Source organism: Macaca nemestrina, chromosome 11 (assembly GCF_043159975.1).
Source record: "Macaca nemestrina isolate mMacNem1 chromosome 11, mMacNem.hap1, whole genome shotgun sequence".
Taxonomy (NCBI): Eukaryota; Metazoa; Chordata; class Mammalia; order Primates; family Cercopithecidae; genus Macaca; species Macaca nemestrina.
Window position 1 is genome coordinate 60381624 of NC_092135.1, and position 18520 is coordinate 60400143.

The 18520-nt window shown below is 35.4% G+C and overlaps 1 protein-coding gene and 1 long non-coding RNA gene across 8 annotated transcripts in view; one reads left to right on the forward strand and one right to left on the reverse strand.

Annotated features, from left to right (window-relative positions):
* LOC105483334 (potassium voltage-gated channel subfamily H member 7) overlaps positions 1-18520 on the reverse strand; it is a 473655-nt gene that overhangs the window by 190739 nt on the left and 264396 nt on the right. The window contains exon 1 of one of the 6 annotated variants that reach the window (XM_071072861.1): positions 976-1030. The exons of the other annotated variants lie outside the window; for them this stretch is intronic. The gene's annotated coding sequence lies outside the window, so the exon portion shown is untranslated. Of the gene's footprint in view, positions 1-975; positions 1031-18520 lie in introns of those variants that run through there. 6 annotated transcript variants of the gene reach the window in all.
* LOC105483335 (uncharacterized) overlaps positions 6649-18520 on the forward strand; it is a 42107-nt gene continuing 30235 nt past the window's right edge. For both annotated transcript variants that reach the window (XR_011609826.1, XR_011609825.1), the window contains exons 1-4: positions 6649-6714; positions 8150-8267; positions 15089-15127; positions 15391-15441. This is a non-coding gene — a long non-coding RNA (uncharacterized lncRNA). The remainder of the gene's footprint in view (positions 6715-8149; positions 8268-15088; positions 15128-15390; positions 15442-18520) is intronic.

The window sequence follows — 18520 nt, forward strand, 5'->3', positions numbered from 1 at the left end:
AGAATGTATTGCATGTATTGGACAAAAATATTATAAATAAATCACCTGCCATAATCAATAAAGTACTCAAAGTATAGTGTGGGTGCCCTAAGTATGTAACATATTATTTTAATGATCAATTTGTGGGTCCATGTGATTCCCATAATAAGCATTTAAGAGAGAAAGGATTATAATAGCACTTCAATTCCAGGCAAGCCGTTGGCATTGGTGATAAATTGTGAGGGTTCTAAAGCCCATTGAGAATAACGTATTGGTGGAAAGGTAACATTTTTCTGTAACGCAAAACCTGGTCTGACTGGTCTATTGGAGATTTTTTTTTTTTTTTTTTTTTTTTTTGCATTTAAATACAAACCAAGCAGAACCAAAATGGAAAGAAAATAGAAGTAAAACAAAGGACAGAAATTGTTAGTTGACGACTCTGGTCCTACCATTGTGGTAAGAATGTTAATACACTCATTAGACAATGATGATGTTCTAGGGGGTAGCAATCATTGTCCCAATTTTACAGTGGAAATGGACTAAGAGGGCTCCATAAAGACCTTGTTTACTGGCTCTGGTCTAATGGCTAGTAACTGAAATTCTGACAGTTGCCCAGATATATCTGGTTCTTAGTACTCTGTTTATTTTACCAGCTTTTTAGACTTTTTGAAAAATTTTAATAGATATTTATCAGAAGTTTTAGAAGGCTTTAAACATTGAATGACAGTTCAATTGGATAGTTTTACAAAGATAAGGAGCCAAATGAAATATAAGAACAAAAAAATATAGGAAAATCAGACATTTCTCTGGCTAGCAATCACTAACAGTATTTGCCAGGCAAAATTCTAAGATGGTCCTCAAGGTTTCATTCCTCTGTCATACAGATTCTGAATAATTCCAGTGGCTGCGAAAATGAAAGGCTTAGACTCCCACAAGTAGTTTATGTTATATGGCACAGTTTACTTTAAGAAAGGGAGATTATCCAGGTGTGCTTACTAGAATCACAGGAGACTTTAAAAAGCAGAGATTTTTCTCTTGCTGGTCACAGAAGAGGAAGTCAAAGGTGTTCCTGCTGGCCTGGAAGAAAGCAAACATTCACGTTTGAGCAGCTGATGAGAAGGGAAGCCCCTGGGCACTGAAAGTAGTGATGAATAAACAGCCAGGAGGAAAGTGGGGACACAGTCTTATGACCATGGAAAATAGATTCTGCCATTAACCAGTGTGTTTGGAAGAGGACCTGAGTCCAGATGAGAACCACAGCTACAGAGTCACAACTTGATTTCAGCCTTGTAATACCCTGAGCGGAAAACCCAGCCACACCCGGCCCAGACTTCTGACCTACAGAACTATGACTGATAAATGGTGTTGTTTAAAACTGCTAATTTGTGGTATTTTATCATTCAGCAATAGGAGAGTAACACACAGCAAAAGCTACTTTTGGAATTTTTCTTATCTTTTATTTTACAAAAGTCCAGGCAACTGAATGGTAAAATGATAGGAAGTTTGTGCATATAGTGAAAGTTTGATCTGTGGGAAGTACAGTGCGTGGAAATTGAGTTATGCTGACTGTATGAACTGGTAGATGTTTCAGTGGGGGCAGTAAGCAAGGCATTCAAGGAAGAAAATATAGCTGACATTGAAGATGTGGTCTCAACCAGCAGTTATGATTCACCAAAGAGCCACAGGGGGCACTTTCATCATTCCCTGTAGACATTAGCATAACATGCTACTGTTCGGAAGACAAAAACAAGTATCATCCCAGCACTTTGGAAGGCCGAGGTGGGCGGATCATGAGGTCAGGAGATCAAGACCATCCTGGCTAACGTGGTGAAACCCCGTCTCTACTAAAAAATACAAAAAAAAAAAAAAAAAAAAAAAAAAAAATTAGCTGGGCGTGGTGGTGGGCGCCTGTAGTCCCAGCTACTTGGGAGGCTGAGGCAGGTGAATGGCGTGAACCCAGGAGGCAGAGCTTGCAGTGAGCCAAGATTGTGCCACTGCACTCCAGCCTGGGTGACAGAGCGAGACTCCATCTCAAAAAAAAAAGAAAATAAAAAAAAGTCTGAGCATTGTCAGGAAAGGTGTTGAAAACTCACTAGAAACAAAAGGTTTGTGGAAAATATGAATATTGTTAATTGTCTCCAAAGATAATGTAAATAGTTATCCTTCTTAACCAGACATCAGGAAATACATAAGTGATAGACAGGGTCCCCACATGAGCAACTAAAATGATCAATAGGTCAAACAGTCTTAGGTAGTGCATTTCACAAATATGTCCTTTATTTAAAGAATTGAATATTGAGTTATAAACAATAAAATGACTAAGTAGAAGGTCTATTGGCAACAATCTTAGAATCTGGTTATCTGAGAAATGTTTCTTCTTTCACTTTTCTGACATTTCCTCCCATGCCTGGATCAATTCAGTTGCTCATGCAACAGTAGCATGTTAAGCTAATGTTTACAGGGAACAATGAAAATGATCCCTGTGGTTTTTTAATGAATCATACCTGCTAGTTGAAACCCATTCATCATCTCACAAATACCATCTGCCATGCCTCTGGCGAGAAAGTGTGAATTACTCGGTTGGTAAAATCAAGGCAACATATTGGGCATGCTTGACTCATCTCCTTTACACTTCTTAAGAGTAAGCCTGACCAAAGAGAACACCTTTTCTACTCTGCAAACAGAATATATAAACCTGTATCATTCTGGAAAATATAAACCACAAACTCTATCATAGCATTTTTTTAAGTAATAAAGGTGAAAATTTGCTCCAAAAAAATGTTGTCCTATTTTTTTTTTTTTTTAAATTACTAGCTAGTTTAAAGCCTGGTGTGTTTAAAGCTTGAAGGTTAGAAAATCAAATGGATTGGCAGGGCTACATTCCTTCTGGAGGCCCTAAGAGTGAATTCATTTCCTTGCCTTTTCTAGCTTCTAGAGGCCACCTGCAATTTTTTGTTCATGGTCCCTTCCTCCGCCTTCAAGCAAGCAATGTAGCATCTTTAAATCTGTCTCTCTGACTATGAGCCCCTCTTCTGTCATCACATCTCCTTCCCTCCCTCTTCTTCTGGGTCACATCCCCTTCATTGACTGTGCCCTCCTATCTCCCTTTCATAACGACCCTATGATTACATTGGGCCCATATGTGTAAATCAGTACAGTCTCCCCATCTCAGGATCCTTAACTTAACCACATCTTCAGAGTCCCTTTTGCTATGTAAGGTAACACACTCACAGGTTCTGAGGTTTAGGGCATGAACCTTTTTCCAGGACCATTATTCAGCCTACCACATGGAATAGCTTTCATTTATGTGTCTTTGTCTATAACACTTCTAGAAAGAGAAGACCTTATATGATGATGCTGAGAAATTAAAAGCTTCTGTTAACACATTTATATGTATATTTAAATGACTTCATGTAAAAAGATTTGTTGTGCAAAAATGTCCAAAACAACTAGCAATTGTGGAAGCTCCAGAATTGCAAAATGGATGAGCATAGATAGGTCCAGTTGGCTGAAAGGTGGTGGCTAGCACACTTCAGATTTGTCTTTTCATAGCAAGCTTGATATTTTTACAAGGATGATATATTTATCTGGAGGGCAAATCAAGACCAGGGTCTAAGGAAACTCTTGGAGGTAAATCCTCCCTTCCTCTCCCCCATCAAGGCAAACCTCTAGGCCCTACCATTAGTAGCATTCAAAGATTCTGCCTAAAGGGATTGAAGATAAGAGACAGGACAGGCAGGTTTGTCTCCTTGTGTGAAATTTACCAGACTTGCACTGATTAAACAATTTCTGCTCTCTTTGACTTTTTATTTTATCCTTTAGGTCATCTCAGTTTTCATGTGCCAATATACCTCAGTTTCAGTCAGTTTCTTAGAACCTATGATTTGATATCCTTTACACAAAATCTGTCTTCAGATAGGTGTGCATATTTGGAATTTAGTATTTACTTTTTAATTAGAATTTTACCTGTCATAAAAAATAAAAGTTCTGTTTGTGACATGCTGAATTTAACATTAATGTAGACACTCAAGAGTTTTTTTGAACTAAGTTGTTTGAGAGCTGATAATATGGGATCCTTAGATTTGAGGTTTTTCCAGTTCTTATGGTCTTTTTTATTAGTTTCATCAGTATTTGTTATTTGTACATAGATTAGCAGCCTCTTAGTGTCTATAAATATTTAGAATCAGTAAAATACTTGCCATATAATGATAAGCAAAATATTCTGATCTACTTGAGTAAGAGTCTTCATACATTTTAACAGGATTATTTTTCCTGTTTTTCTGTTTATAAGATCCTGTGTGTTAGGTAATTTTGTAAATAAAGATGTTAATTGCAGTGTTTTATACTAGCTCAAAGTGTTTAAAATATAAAATAGAATCCTGCATATTCTTCACAACTATTATATTATTAATAAATTAGAATACAATGTGATTACAAAAACTAATGAGACATAATTCTACATATTGTTATAAAACCATATCCACATTGTATAGTGAATAGTTCAAAAATTGACCTGAAAACTGAGCATTTATAATTATATTTTTGTGTTAAATATATATGACATATATATATATATGTATGTATATATATATATGTATATATATATATGCATGCTTAGAACAGAATTTGGAAGGAAACACACACATCAAACTGTTATTAATTAAAACTAATGTTTGTTGAATACCTACTATATTCCAGGCTCTGTTCTAAGTGCTTTATATTTACTATTTTATATAATTCCACAGCAATCTTGTAAACTATTAGTATTATCTTCATTGTATAGGTTTTATACATGAAACCAAATTACAGAGAGATGAAATAACTTGCCAATGATACCTGGTTATTGAACACTAGCTGAGATGTGACTATTCAGAGGACTCTTACCTCTACTTTGATCATAGTTTATGCTGGGATTTTCAATACTTAGTATGTATTACTTTTATAATTATGAAAAAGAGGAAATGTATATTTCATCTGGGGACAAAAAAGATTCCCAAAAAGAGGAAATCAGTCACAGACACCTGGCTGCAATATATCTGACATGCTTATTTAAAAAGTGGGAGAATGGACACTTGAAAGCCCATCTTACTGAGTCTTTAAAATCCATTCCTTTTTAAGATAAATTCAAATTTAATCTCAAAATCCTCACACAAATAAGTGGGTAAAACAATCTTTTTGTCTTCACATACAAATTTCATCTTTTCTGAAGAACGGACTTCCACAGTAAATTGCAAAAACACATGGAGATAGATCTATATTTTAAAACCATAGAATTTTATAAACACAGCATTACTATGAGGAAACTACTAAAGGATTTAGTTTAAAAATCATGCTGGTCTCAGTCAAATTGTATTAATGGATTCACAGGAAGGAATGAACGACAATTACATTTGGAAAAGTCTTGCAGCAGATCAGTTGGTGTCTTGGTTGTCTGTTGCTGTGTAACAAACCACCTCAACACTTAGTGCTTAAGTAACAATTTATGATTATCTCACATGGCCCCATAGGTAAGTTCTGAGCTAGGTGGTTCCAGCTTAGATTCCTCCATGTTACTGCAGTTAGATTTTGGTTGTGGCTGCTGTCATCTGAAGGCTGACTTCAGACATTCAAGACAGTGCACTCATATGGCTGGATGCCATAACTGGTTGATGATTGGGGGATCAGCCAGCAATATGAACTGGAATGTTTACATGTGCCTTCTCCAAGTGGCTTGAGCTTTTCAGAGAATGATGCCTAAATTTCCAGAAGAAGCATCCAAAAATGGGCGTTCAATTGCAAACTTTCCAAGAGGCAGGAAGCTCAAGCTATTGGGCCAATTAAGGTTGAAGCCTACAACCAGCACAGCATCATTTCTTCCATATTCTATTGGTCAATGAGTCCACAGGGACCACTCATATTCAAGGGCACAGAGAAACAGAGTTCCCTTCTTGATGGAGCAGTGGCAAGAGATGGGAGATGGTGGGAGATATTGTTGCAGCTATCTTTGGAAAATGCAATCTGCTCCAGTTAATTAAAAAGCAACTTTCCCCTAGTCTTTGCAAAACATGTTTGATGAAAAAAAATATGATGTCACTAACAGGGAAAGGCTAACTTTATGAATATTGTGAATATAATAATCACTATCCCTTGGGAAGAGACTACCTGGTTGCCACAGGTGATATCTCCCCAAGTGATAGTGATTATTATAAACAATGTGGAATATGCTACTTTACACTTCTGAAAGTCTTTCTTTCTGTCTCAGTTACTTTTTATTTGATAGTTGCTGACTAAAGAATAGAGATATGCAGGATAAAGATAAAGCTAGGCAGTAAAACAGTGAATCCACAGAGAGAAATTGCTAGTGTAATTATAAGACAAGTTTGCTGATAATTTCTGTTAATCTTCAAAGTTAATAAACAAAAGAGGGAAGATAATCCTTTCTACGTAATTGTGGTAATGTCATACATCTCTGTACCCTGAAATTTCTAAAGCCCTTTCCCATATATTACCTGCTTTGAGCCTACATAAAACATCTTATAGGTCAGAAAACTAAGGGATAAGTCAGTTATGTGACATCCTTAGAGTCACATAGATAGTAACAAAGATTAATACGTAGGTTTTCTGTCTTCAAGACTCTTTCTTGTGCATTATCTCAATAGGCTTTTTTTTTTTTTTCCCAAAACTGTTTTAAGAACAAATGAAGAAAAAATGAGAACCTACAGTATGCAAGAATGGAAGCTAGATATGTGATTTGGAGTAAGTTACATGACCTTTTAACCTGGAAAAGAAGTAACATGGTGATGATAATAATGGTGCTCACCTGAATTGTTGGGAAATGAGACAGTATAATACAGTCAAAGAAAGTGTTTGATAGGAGTTATTTCATACTCCTACTTTGGCATTATTACTATTATTATTACATTAAAAAGACAATATGGTGCAGTTGAAAAAGTATGGAGTCAGTTAGATCTAGTTTTTATTTTTCAATGTAAATGATAAAAATTGCTACAATGTTTTTAGGCAGAATTCATCAAATTTAGATTCTTCAATTAACAGATGTAGAATCTGAGGCCAGAGAGTATGAGAAACTATACTCCAGAATAACAGATAATTTCTACAGAACTCTTAAGTACAAGGCCAGGTTCAAAGAGCTCTTATCAAAGAATTCTAATAAATCATGCAGAGAAAAAACAGTGTGAGAGCCAGCTCTGATCAGTAACAGCAGGATTAGTGATAAAGGTGTTAAATTGTGCCAGAAACTGCTTCAAATGATCTCAAGGTCTGCTATTAATCCTAGTACAAATATTATTATTTGCAAAACTGTTTTATTTTAGAAAGCTTAAAAGCAAGGGCTTTCTTAGCATTTCTATGACTTCAAAACATGCAACCAAGACACCCATGATCATTTTATATTATCTCCAAGTCCCCTAATTGGTCCTTTTGATCATAACCCTCATCAGACTTCACTGTAACCTCTTTACAACTGAAGCTGCAGATGTGGATATAGAATGTAACAAGAAAAGAGCTGAGACCAATGAAATGATATCTCACATTGATGGGGTAAGATAGTCCACAAAAATGTGTCTGAATGAACTATATAGCTGAGCTATAGTGCCTATGTGAACACTGGAAAGAGAGAGGATGTGGCTGTGTGCCTGAAGTCTGTTTGTCACAAATATTTAGTAGATGGAGTTCTGAATTATGTGAGCACAGTTTACAATGTATAGCTGTATCACAAAAATTTATTGGTTAACAAAACAGGGTAGAACATGTTCTCATTTTTAGAAACTAACAACCACAGTGGACATTCGTATTAGTTTTCCAAAATATTTATTTGCTGACATATAAACCTGACCTATATGTTTGTTTGTGATGAAGTTGTCTCTCTTTGAGGATAAACTTCAAAAAGTAGTGAGGATGCCAACTGCAAGAATAATTCTTGTGTGGCAACTAGCCAGAACGTCATGTTCCCAGAATTCAATGAAGTAAATGTCAAATTGCGTTGCCAAAAATTTATTAATCGAGGAAACAAGTTTTTCCTCTGTGTCTGGAAGTTATATTTCTGAAGCATTTTTTCTGCCGTGTCAAACTGTTTTCCTGAATGTAAGGCTCCAGACTTAGAGATGACTGTGCTAAAAAGCTCTTCTTACCTCCTGCAAGTGGTTAACTTCCAACTGTATCATTGGAACAGGAGCAAAAGTATCACACCATCCTTGACTCAAGGAGATTTCAGAGGAGAGGAGAGGCCATGACTGACAGGAAGAGCCCACTTAGCTAGGCCGGGGACAGCTGGACATCAGAGCAAGTAGGTGGGTGGCTAGCGTCCAGGGTTAAAAAGGGAACAGAGGGATAGAAAATAATGCATAACCCCCAATTCTGTGTCTATTTCATGTGTAAAAGGCTATGTGCAATAGTTAAAAGTTTTATCTCTTTGAACGAGTGACACCAGTCAAGTATGAAAATGAATTAGGTAATTTTTAGAACCTATAGTTTTAATGTCTCTATCATTCTTCAGATGTTGAAATTGAAGGAGCATCACATCAAACTGATGTGCTTGCATAAACTGATGTGTTTTCATGAACTGTATATTCAAAATAAAAATAATTTTACTGCTACAAATACTTGTGATTTAAAAGTATTGCAGAGTTACAGAAAATTAACAGGGTTGCAATCAAATTCTTTAAAAGGTGACTCTTTAGCCAATGGTTTATCCCATAATTCACTCTTCTTGTAATAACAAAGTATGAAGGCCATTTTCCCAGCATGTTAGTGTCTGCAAGGGTGTCTGATGTCAAAATGGAATTATTCTTATATGGAACTATAGTAGTGAGACAGCTTCATATTAAAAATACAGAAATAACTTTTTTTTTACTATCTGGAAATTTTGTTTTTACTGACTGTTGGATTTTACAGAATGAAAAGTTTTGTTCAGCAGAGTTCTCTGAAATCTGAAATTTTTGTTTACATTCTATCAAGATTATAATTATGTATCTAATTTATATAGAACATTCGTGATACATAATGCATATGCTCCTTTTCTTCCTTTAAACTCTTTTCTTTATTTATCTATTCTGCTGTGGCTGTTGCTTTTGCTATGAAGTAGTCGTAGTTGCAGTTGTTGCTGAAAAGAATCAACATTTCATTCTCTTTAAACCAGTTTTTTAAGTGAAAATGTAAACTTTCTAGTAGAATAATTTATTATCCTTTGGGTATATACCCAGGAATGGGATTGCTGGGTCAAATGGTATTTCTAGTTCTAGATCCTTGAGGAATCGCCACACTGTCTTCTACAGTGATTGAACTAATTTACACTCCCACCAACAGTATAAAGTGTTCCTATTTCTCCCCATCCTCTCCAGCATCTGTTGTTTCCTGACTTTTTAATGATCGCCATTCTAACTGGCATGAGATGATATCTATTGTGGTTTTGATTTGGATTTCTCTAACGACCAGTGATGATGAGCTTTTTTTCATATGTTCGTTGGTTGCATACATGTCTTCTTTTGAGAAGTGTTTGTTCATATCCTTTGCCCACTTTTTGATGGTGTTCTACTATAAAGACATATGCACACATATGTTTATTGCAGCGTTGTCCACAATAGCAAAAACTCGGAACCAACCCACATGCACATCAATGATAGACAGAATAAAGAAAATGTAGCACATATACACCATGGAATACTATGCAGCCATAAAAAAGGATGAGTTCATGTCCTTTGCAGGGACATGGATGACACTGGAAACCATCATTCTCAGCAAACTAACACAGGAACAGAAAACCAAACACCGCATATTCTCATTCATGAGTGGGAGTTGATCAATGAGAACACGTGGACACAGGGAGGGGGTCATCACACAATGGGGCCTGCCAGGGGGTGGGGGGCTATGGGAGGGATAACATTAGGAGAAATACCTAACGTAGTTGGTGGGTTGATGGGTGCAACAAACAACCATGGCACGTGTATACCTGTGTAACAAACCTGCACATTCTGCATATGTACCCCAGAACTTAAAGTATAATTTCAAAAAATGTAAACTTTCCCTTTGCTTTGCAATATGCAAATTTTGCATCACTTTTTAATAAAAATTGATGGTTGATGTATAATATGAATGGTTTTATTAAAATGGTGTTCATATATAATGTAAAAGTTAGGTAATTGAAACAGGCTTCAGTTGTAAGGATGTGGGCTTGATGGCTCCTTCTGTCTGTGTATGTGCCACAGTGAACACTGTGCAGACCCCTAATATGGTGGTTGGGCATCCTGTGTCCTGTTCTGAGCTAGTTGCACAGTGGCTTTGGGGTGAGTCCAAGATGCTGTAGCAAAGACAAAGTATAAGAGAGCAGATATTCTTGCTGTTGACCACCCAGGTAAAAGTACTCGGTCCTTAGCTCAGATGACTGAGCATGGGAGGTGAACTTGCCTCTCACTGGATCCTTCTCACTTGGACCTGGGCTTTGAGGAAGCTGAGGGTGTTGACAGGAGGTAGGAGAAGGGTGGCTTCCACCAAAGAGAAGCAGCTTGCCAGCGAATAAAGTGATGGAATCTTGCAAACCAGTTCTTCAATGTCTGTTACTTTCTTTGTCTTGCCCATCTTGCTATTCCTGGACTTTTAGCAACATATGATTTAAATGATCTAGCACAAACTCATTCCTCCTAGAATTCGTCTTTTGTATTGGGTGTCCACACTTGTGTCACATAGCCCAGTGTGAAAGTGGCAGTTACAGGAGAGAAGAATGCTTGCCCTGGTGGAGAACCTATCACTTTTGCCAAAGTTCGAGGATGAGGGTAGGATATTGGTCTTTCTTCAAACCGTCTCTTAGCTGACTCAGAAACGCAGGGTCACTTTTCACAGGGCAATTGTTTTTGACACTTGTAATTTAAGCAACTGCCACTAAGTGAAAGATGGCACATTCACTGAGTTTAAATGTGCAGTGATAAGTACCTCCCAGGCAAGGACAATGGCCGAGGGCTTGAGTTTGAGCTCTGCCATCTACTAACTGAGCGAACCTGCTTTCTTCATCTGACTGCTCAATTAATTCTAACTCCCTTGTTGGGGGTTTTCAGCATGAAATCATAAAATGGCTTTTATACCAAAACACCAGACACATAGATGGTACCATTTAGAAAGCAGCAACCAATAAGTGTTTTAAGATAAGCGAGCAGTTGCATTTTAATTACTTTACCTTATATTATATTTCTTGATTAACACAATATAGGAATTTACATACACATACACACAGGCACACACATCCTTCTTGTGGTGGTTTTGCTTGCATGGCTGAGAACACAAAATGATTCTTCTTTTTCTAGCTTATAATAATCTGCAGTGAAAGGGTGCAAGCCTCAGATAAAGAATGCCTTTGCAAAGATTCAATTTCTTGTGTTGTGACCTTGAAGTGTCAAATATGACTACTTACCTACTAATCTTTAAAAATAGAAGTGAAAACTGAGCTCAAAATTTACAAAGTGTAAACTAAGAAAACTAACACAGCATGTTGGCTGTGGGTGAAAGCATGTAATTAGAGCTCTAAAATGAAATCCTATTAGATATTAAGAAGTGACTTCATGGCATTTCTCCTTTTAGTTATAGACAGCATCTAAATCTGACAATCTGTCATCTTACAAAGAACATTAATTTCTAGTTCTTTCTCTTCCTCCTTAGCATTTTCTTGCACCTGGTGTGTACAGCAATGATTTATTGTGGGATTATTTAAGAAATATATTTTCCCGATAAAACTCACAGCTATTCTTCTCAGAGGCTTAAAAAGTTGTTATCTACAATAATGTCTTCATTGGTCATTCATTCTTTAATAGCAATAAACTGGTACAATTCAAAATTATTTTATTTCAAACCTTAAAATCTATGTATTTCATTTTTTCTGTATGTTTTTCCCTACATACAATTAACTTTAAAACAATTCTTACCACATATAATTAATTTTTAAGTCACTGAATATGTTGCTCCTTTGATCCTGTTTTTCCATCTCTATTTCTACCCCTCCATTATTATTTATTATTAAAAATATCTCCCGCTAGAATCCCTGGATAGCATGGTTAGGACCTGTATTTCTTCTGTCTGATTTATGGATATGACCCAGAGAGTTTAAATGACTTGACAAAGGTTAAGAAACCAGGCAGAGACTTCACAGTTGCTGAGTCCCAGTTAAAAGCGTTAGAGTAGACCTTGAGAGGGAATGTTACATTTGCAGAATTCTTCTCAATGAATCTTCTTACATCTGCCAACATAAAGCAAGCCACATACCCCTGAGGAAATTGGGGTCCGGAGAAGTGAAAGATAATTCACTAACCCCTAAAATTGCTTATATAATTGATCTGTTCTGCTTTTCTTTCTTGGAAAACTTTGGGAAGACTCTGTGGTAAATTTAAAGAGACATTTATACAGGTTATTTTCCCTTATTATTTTCCCATATTGCAGAACATTTTATGCATGACCTTGACCACTAATGCTTTGTAACATCAAGGATGAGAAGGATTATTGGTTTAGGATTAAGGAAGTACAACATAATATTTTTGCATCTGTAAAATTACTACATGGTCCTGCCTCTGAGGTTCATTAAAGGTTAGATCCCCATTCTGTTCACTTTTAGCATGTTCATGTCACTATATCTTCTTCTGCATCAAACTGCTTATTTCACATTTCATGAACTTGGAAAATCATCTTTCTTTTTTTATAGTCTCTCCAAAACCCCACTTGGTTAAAAATAACTCTAACGTTGGACTAGACTGTTAATAGGGAGCCATTTTTATATCTAAAGGCTAATTCAGCTCAGAGATGGATTGGTAATGGTATATCCCCTTAACCTCCAAAGTAATTTGTTTTTGTGTTTTCAGATCGGAATCATGCCCTCACTATTAATATTTCATACCAACAAGTAGGGGCTTCAATATGTCCATCTGCTGGGCTGGCAAAATGCCTGCTACTGAGTCTGAATATTGTCCCTAGGAAGGAGTAATTATTTCCTACCTCCTTCAGTTACCATGGTATGCCTTTTTCTTCCCCAGATAGGTATTTTTTACACAACATTTAGACTTGATTAACATGAAATATTGATTTCCTGATCATCACTTGTTTAGCAACAATGCAAATACATTATTTTGCTTGAGGAACTTAACTAGTCCTAGGAAAACCTCCATTTACATAAGTCAGATAACACAATCTATTTAAATAAATTCTAATTATTTAGTATATACTCTTACTGGAACATATATTTTATGCATAAATATTGGGAAAATTAGGAGCATACAAAAATATCTAGATAAGTAGCACCAAAGGATGACAGTTTTTATTGAATGGCAAAATAAGATGGAAAGAAAAAGTCAGCATTATGTTTCTGTATGAAAGATCTCAGCCTGTCCCAGTAAATAGTCACTTGTTGAATGGTGCTTAGTTAGAAGACTTGTTTCCATCATTAAATACATACAAGGACATTGTGAGTCTGACGTCAGCTCTTGGTCTCCCAATATTATTACAAAGGATATGAAGCTTTATTTATAAGGTTTATTGCTTTATAAAATTTACTTATAAAGTTTCACCATCTGAAACATTTTCCTGATATATTTTAAGTTTGAGAGCAGGCTAGTGGCTAGGAATGTACCAACAACTTGGTGTAAGTGTGCTTGCATTCAAATATTAACTTTATTTTGAAGTATGTGACCTTGGACAAATTCCTGACCGTTTGTTTTTTTCATCCATAAAACACAGTGATGACAAAGGGGTTTTTTTGTGAAGATAAGTAATATAATAGCTATAAGGTACTTTGTATACTAAATACTTAATAAATGTGAGCATATTATTTTATGTTTTAAGATATTTTACAGGTTCCTTTCATCTATCTGGGAACCATGACCTGCCACATTAATGCTCATAGTGGGGGACTGAAAGCTTTCAAAAGATATTCACCAAAGAGGTCACTGCCTTTTGGGGAATCTACCAGCACCGACCCTTTCCTCCTCCTCCTCAAAAAAAAAAGCGTCTGTTGTTTATTATTCTGTACTTCCCCTTTCCATCATAATTCATGGAGTTTACCAGCCTCATAGCCAGGACACTTACCTGGGCTTAATGTCTTTTATAAAATCTGTTTTTGTGTAAAGCATGGTTGCTTTTCAATCCAATATTACTTGGGGATAGCATAATATTTTGGGACTTGCGGGTGTTCAATAAAGGCTTTGTAACCATGTACAGCTCATTTATTTATAACAACGTTAGAATGAGACTTAGCTCACAGACTCAGTTCTGTGTGGTCTATCCTGCAACCACAAACTACCTGCTTAAATCAAATGAGTTGTCTTGAAAATATGATTATTAAGTGCAAGAGGGAAAAATAAAAGATAGTCAATTTATCATCTCATGTAGACAACGTTTATTCATTGATTCATTATTAATTTAATCAGAAAACTCTTATTAAGTACCTAATAAGGACCACATTTATTACGTACCTAGTAAAGACCAGGTAGTTTTTGCTTGAAGCTACAAAGACAAGACAGAGTAATTGCCACTGTAGGGCTTCCATTCTGATTAGCAAAGGTGATGGTCAGGTAGAGATCAAGATTTGTAAATAGCTAAATATCAGATTTTTGTATCAGCAGCTATGATAAAATTATATACTGAACACAGGAGTATCCAAAGGAAAGGTGAAACCATTCCACCTGAATGGGTGAGTGTCAGTTAAGCCTAGTCTTAAAAAAATAGTAGGATTTGATCAGCTGGATGGGATGGAAGGATTCATGTATTCAAGGGATAAAATCTATTAATACATGACAACAGTGCAATTTTTCACCAAAGAAAGGCAGGCCTATTACTATACCTGTGTATGGCATGAACTTAACACATACAAGAAAATAAAATAACTGAAAAAGTAAGATGATATCAAATACACTGTTGAGTTTTCTCCAAAGACAATATTGGAATAAATATGAATATGGTCATTCCTTAGCAGAAAGAAGATGATAATTACAAAATGATCACTTTAATAGATACGATATTCCAACATAACTCTTTATACTCTATCTTCCAAATGATCTTCTAATAAAAAATTGAAATTTACAAAGCATTAGGAACAAAGGAGATCCCTCTTTTTTACTCTCTTTTCTTCCTGCCTTCCTTTCAGAAAATAACAGTCCAAAAGCCATTTGGTGAGGCTAACAAGGTAAGCGTTCATACGAAATTGGGGGCTGTAAAAGTGAGAATAGTGGATGTTACCACTATCATACATGTTGATTGCCTGTACCCTTGCTAGGAAGTGTACTTCATGGGTGGCAAGTGGTTTTCAATTTGTATTTTTCCTCCCACAGTGAAAAAGCAACTATGGTTTCAGTAGAACATCCAAGTGATTATGGCAGGAAATGATATAAAAGCATATACCTTGTAAGTTTTGTATATTTATTTGTATTGTTTGTCTTTCTTTTCCAGACTGCAGGCTGTATAAGAGTATTTTTTCCCTGTTTTATTCACTGGCACACAGTAAGTGCTCAATAAATAATTTTCAAATAACAAGAAAAATTTGGATAATACAAATGTAAGTATGAAACAATGAGTCATTTATGTTAAGACCTTAAAGGTGTTAAATACAGTCATACACCACATAATGAGGTTTCCATCAATGAAAGACTATATATAGGATGGTGGTCCCATAAGATTATAATACCATATTTTTACTGCACCTTTTCTATGTTTAGATATACAAATACTTACCATTGTTTTACAATTACCTACAGTATTTGGAAGATGTGTTAGTCCATTCTCATGCTACTAATAAAGACATACCTGAGCCTGGGTAATTTATAAAGAAAAAAGTTTTAATTGACTCACAGTTCAGCATGGCCTCAGGAAACTTACAATCATGGTGGAAAGGGGAGCAAACATGTCCTTATTCACATGGCAGCAGAAGAGGCAATGAATGCAAGCAGGGAAAATGCCAGACTCTCATAAAGCCATCAGATCCCATGAGACTCACTCACTGTCATGAGAACAGCATGGGGAGAACCACCCCCATGATTCAATGAGCTCCCCCTGGGTCCCTCCCATGACACCTAGCGATTATGGGATTACAATTCAAGATGAGATTTGGGTAAGGACACAAAGTCAAACCACATCAGTAGAGTAACATGCTGTACAGGTTTGTAATGTAGGAGCTATACCATATAGCTTAGGTGTATAGTAGGCTGTACCTTCTAGATTTGTGTAAGTACACTCTGTAATATTTGCATTTGGATGAAATCACCTAATGACACATTTCTCAGAATATATCCTCATAACTAAGCAATGTGTGACTGTAATTTGTGTAATTTTTATTTCCAGTTGATTAAATATACAAATATTAAAATGAGGTAAAATTGAGTGACATTTTAATATACATTTTTTCTTCGTTAAATATGTATTGTTGAATTGCATGACCAGCAGTCAATGGTACTTATGAGTCAAAGGATGAAGTTAGAGCTGTTAGAGTGGAAATAAAGAGGAACTATAAAAGATATATAAGAAATATGCAAAAGAAAGAAGTCTAGCTAGAGGTCTAGCAAAAAGAATGCAAACTTTTTAAGCTTTATATAGTAACTTTATGTTTTTTCCCAGATATTGCATGTATAACATAAATGTATGACATAAATAATTTTAAAAGATGCTATGACTTTGCATTCTGTAGAAAATGGTCATGAAATTACAAACACGGCCTAATAATTTTTATATTTGATCTCAATATACCCTGAAACTAATTTCCTCAAGAAATGTTCTGAAATATGAGGGAAAATCAGAAACTAATTTCCTCAAGAAATGTTCTGAAATATGAGGGAAAATATTTATGCAAATTAACTTAAAAAGTTAAATAGGATCATGTGTAGAAAAGTCAAAAGGGAAATTATGATAAGAGATGGAGGAATTATAAAATCAAGCCATGACTGGGTGCGAGAACCTGAAGGGTAAGAATAGTAGCTCATTCTTCTTTAATATGACAGTGTCTAACCACTCAAGGGCTGAAGAAGAGAAACTATTAAACATTTGCTGATGAAAGATATACAAAAATGAATAAAAAGTTTGATGTAATAAAAGTAATACTAATAGCATAATTAAAATAAATGAAGATCAGGCATAAAGATTTACATGGACATACCTTAGAAAATAGCAAGCTATGCAATTACATTGCTTGGAAATTTACAAAGAGTTTATTAATTACATGTTTAAAAGATTCGTGATAATATATGTATTATTTTAATATACCTGTAGAGAACATTATTATTTTCTTTAGTCCACCAGGTAGACAAAAGTATTTCGGCCACCTTTTTTTGTGTGTGTTTATGTTGCATACATCTAAATTAAGAATAACAAAATTATTCTAGGTACTGCTTTGGAAAATTTATCCAATATGTTGTTATGTTCAATATGGTATACTTGACTGCTTTACAAAATATTATTATACATTCAACTGGCAGGGAGCTTCTAATTTTCAACTTTTTAAGGAAAATGCAGAGATAGTTGGATCACAGTTTAATACCTATGTAAGAACATTGTGGCATAGTTACCAGGAAAAAAATGCCTGTGAGGACAGGTTGCTATAAAAATCATGAATATATTATAAAAAGAAGAGAATAAATTTTGAATCATAATTCTTAATTTATCCAAATTATCATCAAATCCCTTACTCTTAAGTAGGTAATTTTTTAGAGTTTGAAATTTGTGTTAAATATTAGTATTTAATTATGTAAAATCACATAATTCACTGAATATCCATTGAACAAATTTATACAACACAGGTGTAGTTTGCATCTCTAAGGCATGGATGTTTATATTTTTCACTGGACGTTGCAAAGTACATACTGTACACTGAAGATTAATAAACATAAATGTTTAATACAATGCAAATGTGACTGCTTGGAGAGTTTGGGCTGTACATTCTGACTTTTCATTAGCCATTCTTCAAGTTGACAGACGAGCCTGTCTCAACTCATTATTTTAGGGCTTTAATAGTCTCTTTTTAACTCTAGCATTTTTTAAAGTATTAATTTCCTCTTCTTTGTAAAAAAAGAATAGAAGAACAAAAACTCAATTATATACCTGTTAGAAAGCTGGCTCAATAGAACTGTAATAGTTCCTTTATTACGGTCTCTTAATACAGTTGCATAAGTGCACTTGAAACGTAAGCTTATTTACTTAATAGACTGTAATTACTTTCTGAAGCCCCTTAGAGCCAAAAGAGTTTTTGGGTTTTCATTTAAATATTCAATGTTATGAATGCCACAGGCACTTTCTAGAAGAACAATCCTTGGGTTCTTTAGTAGTGTTCATCCCTTGGAGTTTTGGAACAGAAGTGTAGAAAGCTGGAGCTGAAAGGAGGCTGTGAGCTCATCCCGCCAGACTACACGTGACAAGAGCAAAGCTGGGTGGTGGCAGAGAAGCTACAGTCAGTCCCAGCAGGCCCATCACACAAAGGTTGCCTTTGGAGATTCAGTTGCACATTCTTTCCTCTATGCAGTATTATCAGGTTGTTTAACAAAAGTAAAACATTGACTATTGTTGCTTCTTACGATCACATGTATTTCAGCTGGAA